At 32.4% G+C, this 11,411-nt stretch overlaps 1 long non-coding RNA gene across 3 annotated transcripts in view; it reads left to right on the forward strand.

The window, feature by feature from the left end:
• The window catches only part of LOC136797069 (uncharacterized), a 62,242-nt gene extending 55,961 nt beyond the window's left edge, over positions 1-6,281 (forward strand). For 2 of the 3 annotated variants that reach the window (XR_010844870.1, XR_010844873.1), the window contains 2 exons: positions 5,473-5,602; positions 5,699-6,281. This is a non-coding gene — a long non-coding RNA (uncharacterized lncRNA). Of the gene's footprint in view, positions 1-5,469; positions 5,603-5,698 lie in introns of all 3 variants that reach the window. The other variant, XR_010844872.1, reaches the window with a different exon arrangement.
• Positions 6,282-11,411: the final 5,130 nt, after the last annotated feature.

Genomic DNA, 11,411 nt, shown 5'->3' on the forward strand with positions numbered 1-11,411 from the left:
AATACAAAATGGAAAAAATATATATACATAAACATATATTACATATTTACAAATTGTCCTTGTTTTTTCAGAAAATTCATAATATTATTTAAATATGTTTCCCCATTTCTCAAGGCCTCGGATATATATTTGAGGGTATACCAAGTTCATATATTCTTCTGGTGTAAATAACACACTCTTCGAAGATATGATTTATCTTTATATCACTGGACTTGCTCACATCACTGCTACAAAAAAATTCTACATTTTATTTTTATTTTCTTATTATTTCTTTTCATATTCTTACCAATTAATTTTTTATATTCTTATTATATTTCGCTTTGCTTCAGTGACTTAATTATTCATTTTATTCTGTCCTTCTCTATCTGTTAGACGATATGAGAAGCTACGCATGATCGCGTTATAACGATATAACGCATGCTGGTTTGTTCAACCACCCTTCTCTTCTACTCTTCGGCCACTCTGGTGTTGCTTCTTCAATTCTACCTGTGGTGAATCGGGCTAAACCAACTCCTTTTAACCTAAAAAAAAAAATTGAACTTCTTCACTGTATAGAGTCCTATTTCTCTTTTAACTTCAAAATACGCTGCTAAAGTCGTCCTCTAATTCCAACTGATGATAATTTCATGAGGATTTAGTCATAATAATTATATCATAGTATATTGGCATTGTCTGTTGAACCAATGTTAATTCTCCTGTACCAATGTGAAGGAGTATTGAGTTTTGGCCTTTAATGTAACCCAATGGACTAGCGTAGATTGCCCTTTGCGGAATCCATATTGCTATGTATCTGTTTCGGGATGCCTGGATAATCACTGATGGCGATCCTTAAGAATAAGTTAATTAATTAATTTATATTGAGTTCTGCAAAACTATTACGATAATTGAATTCCTTTTCAAAGGCTTGTTTGTGTTTACCAGTTTATCAGTTATTGAATATCATTATATTTAATAAAATATCGTTACCATTTAAATATAGGATAAATTAAGGAGTGGTAAAATTTATATATATGTGTATGCAGTACAAAAAAGGAACAATACATATATTTATACGTGACAGTTCAGAGAAAATTATATTATATTACAATGACTTAGAGAAATGATTTAGATAGCTTGTTTGCCATAATAGAATATTACAGTCCGGTATAATAGAATATTAGGTCCGTAGGTCTCGTCTTGTTCATTAAGGATGTCCAGGTCTCAGCCCTTCTTGCGACTTTGTCTGGACGAAGTGCATCTTGCCCCTCTTCGTTGTTGTTTCTTCTGTTCCTCTCCTGCTTCTCAAGTCTGGCCCTCTCTCATCTAATGTAGGTCCGTAGGTCTCGTCTTGTTCATAAAGGCTGTCCAGGTCTCATAGCCCTTCTTGCGACTTCGTCTGGTCGAAGTGCATCTTGCCCCTCTTCGTTCTTGTTTCTTCTGTTCCTCTCCTGCTTCTCAAGCTTGGTCCTCTCTCGTCTAAGTCTTCTTCTTCACTGCCCTTTTTCCTGGTCTAGTTGTCCTGCCCCTTTTCTCCTCCTTCCCTTTTGGGGCGTTACTTTATTTTTGAATCTAATTCCTCATTGGCCATAGGTGACAGAACGCCCCCTAGGTAGGCGTCCCCCCTAGACCCGAGAGGAGGTGGGAAAGTTTGACATGTCTAGAAAGAGTTTATACCTACTTAATTGGCTTCTGATCCTTCGTTAAAAACTGTCGTTTTTGTTGTAACACTTAATTGTTAATGTTTTGATAAGGGGCTCATATCATGACAAATAAATAAATACAGGTGTGTACATATCCGGGGACACAGTGAAAGGTTCCTTGGAAGATATACCTGACCAGGTATTGGGACAGATGGCAAAAAAGCTTAATAATACCCAGAATTGTTAAAAGGTCAATACATATCAATATTGAAAAGATTTGATTAAATTTTTATTTTCTAATTTACACATTAATCATTTAATTATCACGTCAATATCTGGTTTATTTTATTCATTTTTTTTTATATTTGACAAAGTACATCCTTTATGGTCTGACAGATACCTATCGGTTGCTCCCAAAATATCATACAGAAATGAAATATGAATTTGTTACACATCTGATTATTACGGAACTGTGGAGGCTGCTATGATTTATAATCTATAACAGTAAAATATGAATTAATTACTAGCGATAAAACTAATAATTCAATCAACAAAATACCAAAATTAAAATAAAGTAAAAAAAATTAATAAAAGAACTTATGAATAATATTGAACTAATAAAAATTTGTAATAAGGGGAGAGTGAATGTGATGAAAAATAAAAATAAAATATAAAAATGAATAATATATATGATAAATATAATATACGACAGAATATTTTCAAAATACAACATGATATCTAATATAAAGTGTATGAAAAAAATAGAGCATTATAACTAAAAAAAAAAACTATAGGATACAATAATACAAAATTATATAAGAAATAAAGATCTAAGTATATCTAAATAAATAATATCTTATTAAAGAAATATGTAAATAATGTTATATACACACACACAGTTAATTTTAAATAATTTTTACATTAAATAAAGTCAAATATGTCTTTTTTTAGTTATCTTCGTGATTGATTTATTTATTAGTTCTTCTAGTTAACGATTAATTATATGATATAACATTAAACATGATACTATATAGTTTGAAGTACGTTTCCAAAATATGTTTTTACATGATGGTTCGATAATATTTTATTTTTAACATTTTTTAAATACCTGTTTTCTTTTCTAAATAAACTAATATCAATATATTTTATAATTTAGTTAAAGTAAAATAGTTTAGGTAGTGAGGAGGTAACAATTCGGAGATTTTCTGCCTTGTTACTGTGGTATGTTATCGTATTCCAAGTTCGACGTTGTTTACTAGCATTACAGCATTTGATCCCACACCTTACATTGAAACCATATGAATATTAATTCAAATATTGCTTTTTGCATCATCATTATGGCTACTCAGTCATGTACAAATTGAAGATATTAGATTTTTTATGAGCATACTCATAATCTTTTCTAGACATCTTTAAGATTCCCGAGAAAAAGAATTAGCCACAGTAACACCTAAATATTTATATTTTTTGACAACATTTAATGTTTTACAGGAATATATATATTTTTTTAATTGTTGGTGGGACAGTCATAGTCATGACATTTAATTTCAGGGTCGCCTACAGAAGCCATATGAGCTGATTTTATCAACATAATGACCGTCTTTGTTAACTATGACCTTTGTCATGAAACCATTTTAGAAAATTAGTATAGTAATTTTGGGATTTTGTAGCTAATTTGTAGTTTTTACGGCAAGTGATAAAAATATAATCATTGGCAAAGAAGTATTAGTTGTCACTTGTAATCACTTTTGGTGTGTAATCAGTTTGCTCTTTTAATTTTTAAGATTGGAATTATTTTTGAGTCACACGAGGTACTTTCGAAGTGGCCAATGGACCATATATGATTCCAGTAGTAAATTAGCCATATCTGTAAGTTTTTTTAATCATATCATATTGGATTTGTTATTGTTTCCGAACCTTTAAGAGTGTTCAGGGTATTTTCGAATTCTCATATTGAAAATGTAAGGTATAATATACGGCCACACCATTATTTGTTCTTTCATCACCCATTTAACTATTAATTTGAAATAATGGATTTTTGGAAATAATGTAATCAAAGATAAATTATTTGTTAAAATTTAAAAATAAAATATTTAAAAAAATACAATAAGTAAATGTGATAAATGTTTCAGAACACATGATAATCTTGGAAAGGAACAATCTTAACAACAAGTGCTGGGTAATACTTCAATCATTAATTTTATGGAAGATAATAAACCCTAAGATAAATGTATCGAGAGGAGGAGCATTTTTGTTCTTGGTTCGACACATCAGCTTAAGTCATTGAAGCATTTAAGAATTTATAATTTTTTTTTTCAGGACGTGGTCACTATTTGAATATATTCCTGCAATCAGCCCAATATTTTTATATTTTGTAAGATTTTCAGTCTTAGACGGGAGTGTGGTGGCACTGTGGTAAGGCACAATGATACTAACTCCAAGGACCCGGGTTTGAATCTGGTTGGGCAGAAAATTGTTTTATATTATACTGTAGCCGTGAGTCAACTCTGTGGATTCTGGAGGTCTCCTGGGGTCCACCCCACCTCATAATTTGGGTACCCTCAATTGGTTAAAAATCTGGCGGTTGAGCGTGATTCTGGCCAAATCATCTCCTTACACAACCATTGGTCTACTAACAGTACTTCCTTACAAAGTACTGCAACCTTAACCCTTCATGGGTTGTAGTGGTACAGATTTTAATTTAATTTTTATAATTTTTAGAAGTCATTCATTTTAGATTTTTTAAAAAATTTTATAAGCTCAACATCGTCCTTTTATAGCTTATTTATAATTATTATCGAACCAAAGGACACGTAGTACTTTTGATGACCATGCTGTTATTGGTATTGCCATTTTATCAGCGTTCATATCTGATGGAGAGATTTTTGGTGGTAAGGCTGAGGACGTATAAAGTATTTAATCAGTCCTTTCTATAATCCACCTTTGTCTTTGCTTTTAAAGGTAAAAGGGAAAGGGCAATATCCCATCCCCGTCATCGTACAGATCGGTTAGAACAGCCCAGTTAATAGTATTATTTAACGTTGGCCTGCAGAGAGAATGACTGAATAAGTCTCGTAGCTAGAGCTAAGGAAGGTATGATCACCAATCTTAACTAGAAGAAAATAAAAAATTTCCACGGTTTGTATTACCTCGCCAAGCGAGTTAAAATCTTGGCAAACCCATAAGGGACTATGGCCATTTAGGTCTCTGACAAACAGGGCAAAATGTAGTAATAGACTAAATTTGTTTAGGTGTTAGGTTTTAATTAAACGGTTTTGATTGAGGTATAGTCAAAGTATCAGGCGAAGAAGTTGAAGTAAAAGCATTGAAAGTGGGCGCAAGAGGATGCACTTATTTTGTTAGGAATTATTATGAAAGAAGTTTTATCGTTGTAAATTTCCGATGTATTAGGGTTCCTGAAAATTTTTAAATGATAAATAAATTAATAATAAACCTCAGAATGCACTTTAAAGCTAACTAACTTTCAAAAATGTTGCATTAGAGACCACAAGTCAGAGTGGGGGTAGGCTTCATTGTTCAACTTCTGGCTCAATTGTTCCCACGGTTCTATGTATAGTGAATCACTGTTCTAAAAGTTGCCTCCAGCTCCCAGGAAACGAAAAATGTATCATATGCAAACAAAAATTTATTATTACTGTTTATAAGAAACATTTAATTAAAATCTTGTAGAGAGGAACATAAGAATGTATTCTCTATTGAAGACTCTATTGAAGTATAATAAAAAAAATAGTTTTCTGAGAGTGAGACAAAACTACAAGTCCGGTAATCACTGGCAATATAAAATTATTTATGGACCAAATTTTAATTATTAACTTAAATTTTTAATTAGCAGATAATTTTTTAATATACTGGAGGAGACAAGTCCGTGAAAACCCTCATTTGGTCCATTGCACTCAAGAACTATGTTGTCCCGAAGAACTAGAGTGTGGTGATGTTGTATACTGTTACTCGCGTGAAAAATAGTAAGAATAATTCATAACTAATATCATGATAGAAACACACATATATATATGTTTAAAATATATAACATTATTTTTTATTTCATTTTTTATTTTCAGTTATAAAGAAAACATGAGATCATGTAAAGGAATTAGTCATGATTGGAGTCCTTAGGGAATTCACTCTCGAAATGTGCAGGACAATAAATTTTAATTTGTTTGTTTTCACAACAAAAAGAATTCATAGGGCCCATCCATCGATTTAAAACAAAGAATGGTAACCTAACTGTAGAAGCTAGATTCTGCTGACAGCCTTCTTCCAACACCTTTTGATAATATTAGGGTCACATCATAATTCTCTTATGTGTTTGCAAAATTTTTATCTGATCATGAAAATATTTATATATTATATATTTATTACACTTATTTCTAAAGTGTATTAATTACAAATTAATTTTATTTTATTAAAATCCCATTTAAATTATAAACAATTATCTCATTTTAATCTGACATATTCCAGGACCTGTTCAATCTTGTTTCTAATGAATTACAGAAATAATTCTATGCAGTGTGAACTTCATGAGATTCATGACTATTTATTATTAATTTATTTTATTGTCATTCTATATAGTTGATAAAATTTGTACATTGTTGTTCTGTTTTGTGTTTATGGTTGTAAATAAATCTCTGAGTCTGTTCTGAATTATTATTTAAGCAACCTGTAAAAAAATGAGCTTCTCTCGCCGATAGAGGAGTATTTCGCAGTTCATTAATTCAGCTTATGATCTTTTAAAAATATTAAGTAAAAATAAGTAATATAATATAAAGCCGGGATGTACGTAAGCAACTGTCTGCCTATCATCCAAGTGAGTGGCATGATATGGCTAGTTAATACCGGTTCACACATGATCCTGAGTCCAGAGGTGCTTAGGAAGTTGAACAACGGAAAGAGGAGACTTCAGGTATGTCAATGTCAATGTCATTTAATCACTCTGGGTGGGCCCTGTAGTGGGGACAAGGAACTAGATCTAAGGTAGTTCAAGGAGACCTGAGGGATCATATGTTCCATCAGATTCCTCGGGAATATCAGGATATCGTAAGACGCGATCTACTGACAAAAGGGCAAGCTCGGTTAACGAGAAAAGGGGACAGATGGATTGTTCGGATAGATAAAACAATTTAGGGACCAACAATCTCAGGAAGTTTACCCGGTCCAGAAAATGTAGATTCCAAAAGACGTTAAGGCGTCCGACGGTTGTTAGGAACACTGAGGTTGATAACAGAGGTGGTGGAATACAAAGTTCCCATCAGCGACCTCTTGAAAAAAGGGAATCAAGTGATGGTGACACCGAGCATGGTATACAACATTCTGAAATGCATGGGAAAATTACAACGAGAAACGGTGTTACCATTTCCGGATTTCAAAGGTCAATTTAAGATCACGACGGAATCCAATGAATACGCCCTGGAAGCTGTTCATTTGTTCATTCGTTGCATGGAGATGGTGATCGCATTGCGAGATGAAGAACAACAAAAGGAGGTAGCCCTTGCCTATCACCAGGACATGACAAATCACAAAGGCTATGCAGGCCCTGCGACGGAAATATTTTTGGTGGGGTTTAAAAAGAGGTCGAGAGTTCGACAACGCGTCAATTCCTGATGACATTAAAGGTGTGGATGTGGTTTGGCACCTAAGTACCTCAGGGAACCCAAATAGTAGGGGGAGGGGATCGAACGACTCCACAATGCTCGGATGCTCGGACGGAGACGGGATTACAGGAAAACGGCTGGTGAAGGAGAAATTACCCATTAAGGAACATAGCTTCGGAAAATATCGGGTAAGGTGAAAACCAGGCTTCAAGGGGTAAAGAACAAGTGGGTGGCACGTCAGAACACCAAAGTCCGGGACGTCATGGGGAAAATAAGGATCGGGACGATTTATCATTAGAGGCAAAGAAGTGGAAAGCTACGAGGGACCATTCGGAGTGATCGTGATCAGAGAACAAAATTTGTTCACCATTGAAAGTATCAATGAACCAAAAAAGCAATGCAGAACTGTCCATATAGAACAGTTAAAGGTTCCTCTGCTCGAAGCGCAGTAACATGTTGGAGTATTATCTTACCCATAGAAGTGTCCAGTGTTCGGAAAATTATGTTTATTTTATTTTTTTTTTAGTGAATAGTGAATAAGCCATTTTTTTTTGTTTTATGTAGATTTAGTGTTCAGAGATGTGATTTTTTTTTGTTGTGAAGAATTTTTTTTTAAATTTAATTGTATTAGGGTGTTACTGAGGAGGATGCATTATAGAAGGTTTTCGCTTCTGTAGTTCTACTGGAGATTTTTTTTTTTTTTTTTGTAGTCCGCTTAATGTATGCGTTTCATTTATAGTAGACTACATTACGTCATAAACTGGTAGGAGGGAATAAGATATAACGAGGAGTATTGCCCGCTATAATACAACTGAAATGTATTTAATAAATAAATAACTACCATTGTGTATCGTTACTCTGTCTGATCTTAGCAAGGCAGAGAAATTGTATATGGAGCTTAATAAATACATATTTATTAGTTTGTTACCCGAAATCTTTGAAACAATATTTGTAACGCCTCAATCATACAACTTACTATAATCGAAGTTTTGGAATCTCTTACATGATTTAATATTTTTTATAAAAGTTTTGTAAAAAGTTTAAGGATTGAAATTGAGTTTCGTCACTTCTCCTTGAAATTGGCTTTCTTGAAAAATCTCATTTGTCAAAATCCATTGCACTGAGAGTCAGAAAAGGGTTAAAAAGAAAAAAAATTAAGTCATTAAATAATTATTTGACCTCTGAATACGATTTTAAAATGCTCCTTACTAATTTAACTATAAAGAAAATTGGGATAAATATGAATATTACTCAAAAATATCCAAACATTTGGCGTTTTAATTTCATTCTAAAACCCGAATATGGTTGAATCATTCATCAGTTAAAACGATTCTATTTAAGAAATAAAAGAAATTGTATATGAAGCTCAATAATTATATATTTATTAGTTTGGATCGCTTACAGCCCTTAGGGTTATTGTTGCCTCATGAAAATAATCTCCTTGTGACATCATGTGGCATTCCGTACTCTCCTTAAAAAGGAAAGAGCTGAGTTGGCCACGCCCTCTAAGATCATATTTACGTTGATAAAAGGAATGCCCAGCACTAATCTAATCTAACATCCAGCATCTAAGCTTAAACTGGCAGTGATAGGCTCCTACTTATCTACCACTCCTCAGGAGTTCATCTTAAGGCCTGCCTTTTATTTTCACATTTTCTGTCAGCTTAGTACAAGAATCCTAGAGGAGAAAAAAGTCAATTATTTCACCCTAAATTTTTATCACTTTAAAAAAAACTATGTTAAGTCAAATTTGATGATTCTATCAAGTATAGAGAGAGGGAATGCAAAATACTAAATGTTTCAAAACATTATAAAAATAATTTTTTATTCCGAGCTCCTTCATTAGTTAGTTAGCTTTATTTATTTATTTATTTTTTACTTATGTATTCAATCTAGTATTTCTTTTAACCAACTTTTTTACTATATTTTCCTTTCAATCTATGTATTAGTTTTGTTTTAGTAAAATGCATTTATTTGTTTGTTTTACTGTTAACTGATCTACTGCTGTGACTAGTATTTCTCTGGTGTGATCTCACATCGCTGTCTAATAGTGAATTTGTTTAGCGGCTCACAGGAGAGGATCTGAGAGGGGAAATTCGGGAGAATGAATTTTTCGATCAAATGAAATAAAAATTGTGATATGTAATGGACAAGAAGGGGAAAGAAAAAATGGAATATATTGAAATTGGTTGTATTTGGTATGTATACTGAAATTTGTAATTGTAAAAGAAAACTGTGGGGGAAAAAAATTGTTTTCTTTCTATTTTATTATACCATGTAATAATATGTAATTTATATATGTCCAATCACGGATTGATTAGTATGCTGTGTAATGTAGCAACCAGATGTATTTGGGTAGCATGAATGAATAAAGCATTTCTCTCTCTCTACAGTTCTTAAAAGTCTTTCATTTCATATCAAAATTACGAAAAATCAATTTTGGGATATCAATATCTCAGAAAAAATGAACCGTTTAGATGTCTATTAGCACTCAAATTAAAGCTATTTTAACGTGGTATATAACATGATAACAGAGTAGTCATATACGTGATATTTGACAAAATAAATATGCTAAATGTTTATTTCTAGTTTTTCTAACATAATGTTTGATTTATGAAAAAATATATCTCAGTACGTACTTTTTTACTAGTTATTAAATCATTACAAAAGAATGATCTACATGACAATAATAAGGCCCATCTGGACATACGGAGTTGAGCTTTGGGGCTCCACAAAACCTTCGAATTCCTCTCGTATCCAATCCTTACAATCCAAAATCCCTCGTAAAATCCTCATGCTTATTTTGTTACCAATAAAACCATCCATAAAGACCTAAATGTTCCTTATGTAACCCATCTTGCCCGAACCTGATATCATTCCTTCCATTATAAACTCCCTAACTAACCAAACTCACTAGTTTAAAACCTTGCTTCCTCTTGCATTCCTGGAAATCCTCCGAGACGCCTGAGAAGAAGATGGGCTCGTGACCTTATATTGTAAAATGTTTTTAGAGTTCTACAACTGCGTAGTTTCTCTACATGCTGTATCATATCATTATCATTATGCCATTATGATCAAATTTGCTTGTTGTATTTTTTATACAGTTGTAAATATCAATAAATAAATAAATAAATAAAATACTTTAATAGTTTTTGTCAATATAAATAAGAGGGTTAAATATAAATAAGACGAAAAACCTAAACAAATTAAATACTAATGCTCCGTGAAGCAGATAGACAGCACATTACAACAATCAGGTAACCTACTCTCTGGCTTAGTTGTTTTTAACCACTTTTTCATGTGAGTAAATGTTGTTAATTTGAAAATGTAGTATAAGTAATAATTTGATTAAAAAAAAATACTGGTCAACGAAAATGACCCAATATAATTTCCCTGTCTATGAGTCAGTATGTTATTGAATATCTACTTAAAGATATTTATGGATGTTAAGTATAAAAACTGAAACTTGGTATTGTAGTCGGGTGCTATGCAGGGCTCTTAACAAGTATATTCAGTCCCATCCAACTGCGAGTCACCATAAAGTACGCACATTGCATCTGCTCGTTTGAACAAAAGAAATTTATATAAATATGTTTCTAAACCATTATCTAGTTTCGTTACGTAGTGGATGCCACCCAACTACTTTGCCCAATTTCATTATTTACATACATCACTAAAAATCTACTAATGTGTTTTAGGAAATATGCAATAACACTCCGACTTTTAAAATGAATAGAGGAATTTAGGGGGAAGATATTGTTACTTCCGTAATCTGTTGTTTTTTCAATTAGTTTTTGCTGGGTGTACATTGTAAGTACATAACCACATGTGTTTCAAGTTTTAATAATAAATTTGGACGGTCTACTTGAAAGATAAGAGCAAAAAAAAATAACAGTTCTGCATACGGTGAAGCTGAAGTAGCCAATGGAATTTGATGAAGATTGATACTGCACCATCACGGAATCGGATGAAATAGGTACAACACCAATTTTCCACTAAGCTTTCATAAAATTTTGGCTAAATCAAACTAGCAGTTTTCAATATATAGTAGTGTCGAAAAAAATACATATGCGCATGGGTCAGCGAAATTTAAATGAAAATATACGTACATAAAACATGGGGACGCAGGTAGGTTGGTAAGTGAAACTTGCGTTTCGTTTATAGCTTTTTATTTTCATTCGTT

This window comes from Halyomorpha halys, unplaced genomic scaffold, assembly GCF_000696795.3.
Source record: "Halyomorpha halys isolate HHAL.00 unplaced genomic scaffold, Hhal_1.1 Scaffold236.1, whole genome shotgun sequence".
In the NCBI taxonomy this organism is placed as follows: Eukaryota; Metazoa; Arthropoda; class Insecta; order Hemiptera; family Pentatomidae; genus Halyomorpha; species Halyomorpha halys.